Genomic DNA, 6,691 nt, shown 5'->3' on the forward strand with positions numbered 1-6,691 from the left:
CCCGATAACTACGGAAAATGAGTACCAAATTCCTTAATCAAAGTGTCAAATTAATCAGCACTACGAGGCCTTTAAGATTCACAACACATCAACTTTGCATCTAGTTGAATTTCCTAGAAAAATAGTACTTTGTGTACTCGAACACACAACTTTTGGGACTTTTCAAATACTGAAACCCGATAACTACGGAAAATGAGTACCAAATTCCTTAAACAAAGTGTCAAATTAATCAGCACTACGAGGCCTTTAAGATTCACAACACATCATCTTTGCATCTAGTTGAATTTCCTAGAAAAATAGTACTTTGTGTACTCGAACACACAACTTTTGGGACTTTTCAAATACTGAAACTCGATAACTACGGAAAATCAGGACCAAATTCCTTAAACAAAGTGTCAAATTAATCAGCTACACGAGGCCTTTCAGATTCACAACACATCAACTTTGCATCTTGTTGAATTTCCTAGAAATATAGTACTTTGTGTACTCGAACACACAACTTTTGTGACTTTTCAAACTCTGAAACTCGATAACTACGGAAAATGAGGACCAAATTCCTTAAACAAAGTGTCAAATTAATCAGCTCTTCGAGGCTTTTAAAATGTCACAACACATCATCTTTGCATCTAGTTGAATTTCCTAGAAAAATAGTACTTTGTGTACTCGAACACACAACTTTTGGGACTTTTCAAATACTGAAACTCGATAACTACGGAAAATGAATACCAAATTCCTTAAACAATGTGTCAAATTAATCAGCTCTACGAGGCCTTTAAAATGTCACAACACATCATCTTTGCATCTTGATGAATTTCCAAGAAAAATAGTACTTTTTGAACTCGAACCCACAACTTTTATGACTTTTCAAATTCTGAAACTCGATAACTACGGACAATTAGTACCAAATTCCTTAAACAAAGTGTCAAATTAATCAGCACTACGAGGCCTTTAAGATTCACAACACATCAACTTTGCATCTAGTTGAATTTCCAAGAAAAATAGTACTTTGTGTACTCGAACACACAACTTTTGGGGCTTTTCAAATACTGAAACTCGATAACTACGGAAAATGAGGACCAAATTCCTTAAACAAAGTATCAAATTAATCAGCTCTTCGAGGCCTTTAAAATGTCACATCACATCATCTTTGCATCTTGATGAATTTCCAAGAAAAATAGTACTTTGTGTACTCGAACACACAACTTTTGGGACTTTTCAAATACTGAAACTCGATAACTACGGAAAATGAGTACCAAATTCCTTAATCAAAGTGTCAAATTAATCAGCACTACGAGGCCTTTAAGATTCACAACACATCAACTTTGCATCTAGTTGAATTTCCTAGAAATATAGTACTTTTTGTACTCGAACACACAACCTTTGTGACTTTTCAAACTCTGAAACTCGATAACTACGGAAAATGAGGACCAAATTCCTTAAACAAAGTGTCAAATTAATCAGCTATACGAGGCTTTTAAGATTCACAACACATCAGCTTTGCATCTTGATGAATTTCCAAGAAAAATAGTACTTTGTGTACTCGAACACACAACTTTTGGGACTTTTCAAATACTGAAACTCAGTAACTACGGAAAATGAGTACCAAATTCCTTAAACAAAGTGTCAAATTAATCAGCACTACGAGGCCTTTAAGATTCACAACACATCATCTTTGCATCTTGATGAATTTCCAAGAAAAATAGTACTTTTTGTACCCGAACCCACAACTTTTATGACTTTTCAAACTCTGAAACTCGATAACTACGGAAAATGAGGACCAAATTCCTTAAACAAAGTGTCAAATTAATCAGCACTACGAGGCCTTTAAGATTCACAACACATCAACTTTGCATCTAGTTGAATTTCCTAGAAAAATAGTACTTTGTGAACTCGAACACACAACTTTTGGGACTTTTCAAATACTGAAACTCAATAACTACGGAAAATGAGTACCAAATTCCTTAAACAAAGTGTCAAATTAATCAGCACTACGAGGCCTTTAAGATTCACAACACATCATCTTTGCATCTAGTTGAATTTCCAAGAAAAATAGTACTTTGTGTACTCGAACACACAACTTTTATGACTTTTCAAATACTGAAACTCGCTAACTACGGAAAATGAGTACCAAATTTCTTAAACAAAGTGTCAAATTAATCAGCACTACGAGGCCTTTAAGATTCACAACACATCATCTTTGCATCTTGATGAATTTCCAAGAAAAATAGTACTTTTTGTACCCGAACCCACAACTTTTATGACTTTTCAAACTCTGAAACTCGATAACTACGGACAATTAGTACCAAATTCCTTAAACAAAGTGTTAAATTAATCAGCACTACGAGGCCTTTAAGATTCACAACACATCAACTTTGCATCTAGTTGAATTTCCAAGAAAAATAGTACTTTGTGTACTCGAACACACAACTTTTGGGACTTTTCAAATACTGAAACTCGATAACTACGGAAAATGAGTACCAAATTCCTTAAACAAAGTGTCAAATTAATCAGCACTACGAGGCCTTTAAGATTCACAACACATCATCTTTGCATCTAGTTGAATTTCCAAGAAAAATAGTACTTTGTGTACTCGAACACACAACTTTTATGACTTTTCAAATACTGAAACTCGCTAACTACGGAAAATGAGTACCAAATTTCTTAAACAAAGTGTCAAATTAATCAGCACTACGAGGCCTTTAAGATTCACAACACATCATCTTTGCATCTAGTTGAATTTCCAAGAAAAATAGTACTTTGTGTACTCGAACACACAACTTTTATGACTTTTCAAATACTGAAACTCGCTAACTACGGAAAATGAGTACCAAATTCCTTAAACAAAGTGTCAAATTAATCAGCACTACGAGGCCTTTAAGATTCACAACACATCAAATTTGCATCTAGTTGAATTTCCAAGAAAAATAGTACTTTGTGTACTCGAACACACAACTTTTATGACTTTTCAAACTCTGAAACTCGATAACTACGGAAAATGAGGACCAAATTCCTTAAACAAAGTGTCAAATTAATCAGCACTACGAGGCCTTTAAGATTCACAACACATCATCTTTGCATCTAGTTGAATTTCCAAGAAAAATAGTACTTTGTGTACTCGAACACACAACTTTTATGACTTTTCAAATACTGAAACTCGCTAACTACGGAAAATGAGTACCAAATTCCTTAAACAAAGTGTCAAATTAATCAGCACTACGAGGCCTTTAAGATTCACAACACATCAAATTTGCATCTAGTTGAATTTCCAAGAAAAATAGTACTTTGTGTACTCGAACACACAACTTTTGGGACTTTTCAAATACTGAAACTCGATAACTACGGAAAATCAGGACCAAATTCCTTAAACAAAGTGTCAAATTAATCAGCTATACGAGGCCTTTCAGATTCACAACACATCATCTTTGCATCTTGTTGAATTTCCAAGAAAAATAGTACTTTTTGTACTCGAACACACAACCTTTGTGACTTTTCAAACTCTGAAACTCGATAACTACGGAAAATGAGGACCAAATTCCTTAAACAAAGAGTCAAATTAATCAGCACTACGAGGCCTTTAAGATTCACAACACATCATCTTTGCATCTAGTTGAATTTCCTAGAAATATAGTACTTTTTGTACTCGAACACACAACCTTTGTGACTTTTCAAACTCTGAAACTCGATAACTACGGAAAATGAGGACCAAATTCCTTAAACAAAGTGTCAAATTAATCAGCTATACGAGGCTTTTAAGATTCACAACACATCAGCTTTGCATCTTGATGAATTTCCAAGAAAAATAGTACTTTGTGTACTCGAACACACAACTTTTGGGACTTTTCAAATACTGAAACTCAGTAACTACGGAAAATGAGTACCAAATTCCTTAAACAAAGTGTCAAATTAATCAGCACTACGAGGCCTTTAAGATTCACAACACATCATCTTTGCATCTTGATGAATTTCCAAGAAAAATAGTACTTTTTGTACCCGAACCCACAACTTTTATGACTTTTCAAACTCTGAAACTCGATAACTACGGAAAATGAGGACCAAATTCCTTAAACAAAGTGTCAAATTAATCAGCACTACGAGGTCTTTAAGATTCACAACACATCAACTTTGCATCTAGTTGAATTTCCTAGAAAAATAGTACTTTGTGAACTCGAACACACAACTTTTGGGACTTTTCAAATACTGAAACTCAATAACTACGGAAAATGAGTACCAAATTCCTTAAACAAAGTGTCAAATTAATCAGCACTACGAGGCCTTTAAGATTCACAACACATCATCTTTGCATCTAGTTGAATTTCCAAGAAAAATAGTACTTTGTGTACTCGAACACACAACTTTTATGACTTTTCAAATACTGAAACTCGCTAACTACGGAAAATGAGTACCAAATTTCTTAAACAAAGTGTCAAATTAATCAGCACTACGAGGCCTTTAAGATTCACAACACATCATCTTTGCATCTTGATGAATTTCCAAGAAAAATAGTACTTTTTGTACCCGAACCCACAACTTTTATGACTTTTCAAACTCTGAAACTCGATAACTACGGAAAATGAGGACCAAATTCCTTAAACAAAGTGTCAAATTAATCAGGTCTACGAGGCCTTTAAGATTCACAACACATCATCACTGCATCTTGTTAAATTTCCTAGAAAAATAGTACTTCGTGTTCTCGAACACATAAATTTTGTGACTTTTCAAATTCTGAAACTCGATAACTTCGGAAAATGAGGACCAAATTCCTTACACAAAGTGTCAAATTAATCAGCTCTACGAGGCCTTTAAGATTCACAACACATCAACTTTGCATCTAGTTGAATTTCCTAGAAAAATAGTACTTTGTGTACTCGAACACACAACTTTTGGGACTTTTCATACTCTGAAACTCGATAACTACGGAAAATGAGGACCAAATTCCTTAAACAAAGTGTCAAATTAATCAGGTCTACGAGGCCTTTAAGATTCACAACACATCATCACTGCATCTTGTTAAATTTCCTAGAAAAATAGTACTTCGTGTTCTCGAACACATAAATTTTGTGACTTTTCAAATTCTGAAACTCGATAACTTCGGAAAATGAGGACCAAATTCCTTAAACAAAGTGTCAAATTAATCAGCACTACGAGGCCTTTAAGATTCACAACACATCAAATTTGCATCTAGTTGAATTTCCCAGAAATATAGTACTTTGTGTACTCGAACACACAACTTTTGGGACTTTTCAAATACTGAAACTCGATAACTACGGAAAATCAGGACCAAATTCCTTAAACAAAGTGTCAAATTAATCAGCACTACGAGGCCTTTAAGATTCACAACACATCAAATTTGCATCTAGTTGAATTTCCAAGAAAAATAGTACTTTGTGTACTCGAACACACAACTTTTGGGACTTTTCAAATACTGAAACTCGATAACTACGGAAAATCAGTACCAAATTCCTTAAACAAAGTGTCAAATTAATCAGCTATACGAGGCCTTTCAGATTCACAACACATCATCTTTGCATCTTGTTGAATTTCCAAGAAAAATAGTACTTTTTGTACTCGAACACACAACCTTTGTGACTTTTCAAACTCTGAAACTCGATAACTACGGAAAATGAGGACCAAATTCCTTAAACAAAGAGTTAAATTAATCAGCACTACGAGGCCTTTAAGATTCACAACACATCATCTTTGCATCTAGTTGAATTTCCTAGAAATATAGTACTTTTTGTACTCGAACACACAACCTTTGTGACTTTTCAAACTCTGAAACTCGATAACTACGGAAAATGAGGACCAAATTCCTTAAACAAAGTGTCAAATTAATCAGCTATACGAGGCTTTTAAGATTCACAACACATCAGCTTTGCATCTTGATGAATTTCCAAGAAAAATAGTACTTTGTGTACTCGAACACACAACTTTTGGGACTTTTCAAATACTGAAACTCAGTAACTACGGAAAATGAGTACCAAATTCCTTAAACAAAGTGTCAAATTAATCAGCACTACGAGGCCTTTAAGATTCACAACACATCATCTTTGCATCTTGATGACTTTCCAAGAAAAATAGTACTTTTTGTACCCGAACCCACAACTTTTATGACTTTTCAAACTCTGAAACTCGATAACTACGGAAAATGAGGACCAAATTCCTTAAACAAAGTGTCAAATTAATCAGCACTACGAGGCCTTTAAGATTCACAACACATCAACTTTGCATCTAGTTGAATTTCCTAGAAAAATAGTACTTTGTGAACTCGAACACACAACTTTTGGGACTTTTCAAATACTGAAACTCAATAACTACGGAAAATGAGTACCAAATTCCTTAAACAAAGTGTCAAATTAATCAGCACTACGAGGCCTTTAAGATTCACAACACATCATCTTTGCATCTAGTTGAATTTCCAAGAAAAATAGTACTTTGTGTACTCGAACACACAACTTTTATGACTTTTCAAATACTGAAACTCGCTAACTACGGAAAATGAGTACCAAATTTCTTAAACAAAGTGTCAAATTAATCAGCACTACGAGGCCTTTAAGATTCACAACACATCATCTTTGCATCTTGATGAATTTCCAAGAAAAATAGTACTTTTTGTACCCGAACCCACAACTTTTATGACTTTTCAAACTCTGAAACTCGATAACTACGGACAATTAGTACCAAATTCCTTAAA

This window comes from Euwallacea fornicatus, unplaced genomic scaffold (assembly GCF_040115645.1).
Source record: "Euwallacea fornicatus isolate EFF26 unplaced genomic scaffold, ASM4011564v1 scaffold_69, whole genome shotgun sequence".
NCBI classification, from domain to species: Eukaryota; Metazoa; Arthropoda; class Insecta; order Coleoptera; family Curculionidae; genus Euwallacea; species Euwallacea fornicatus.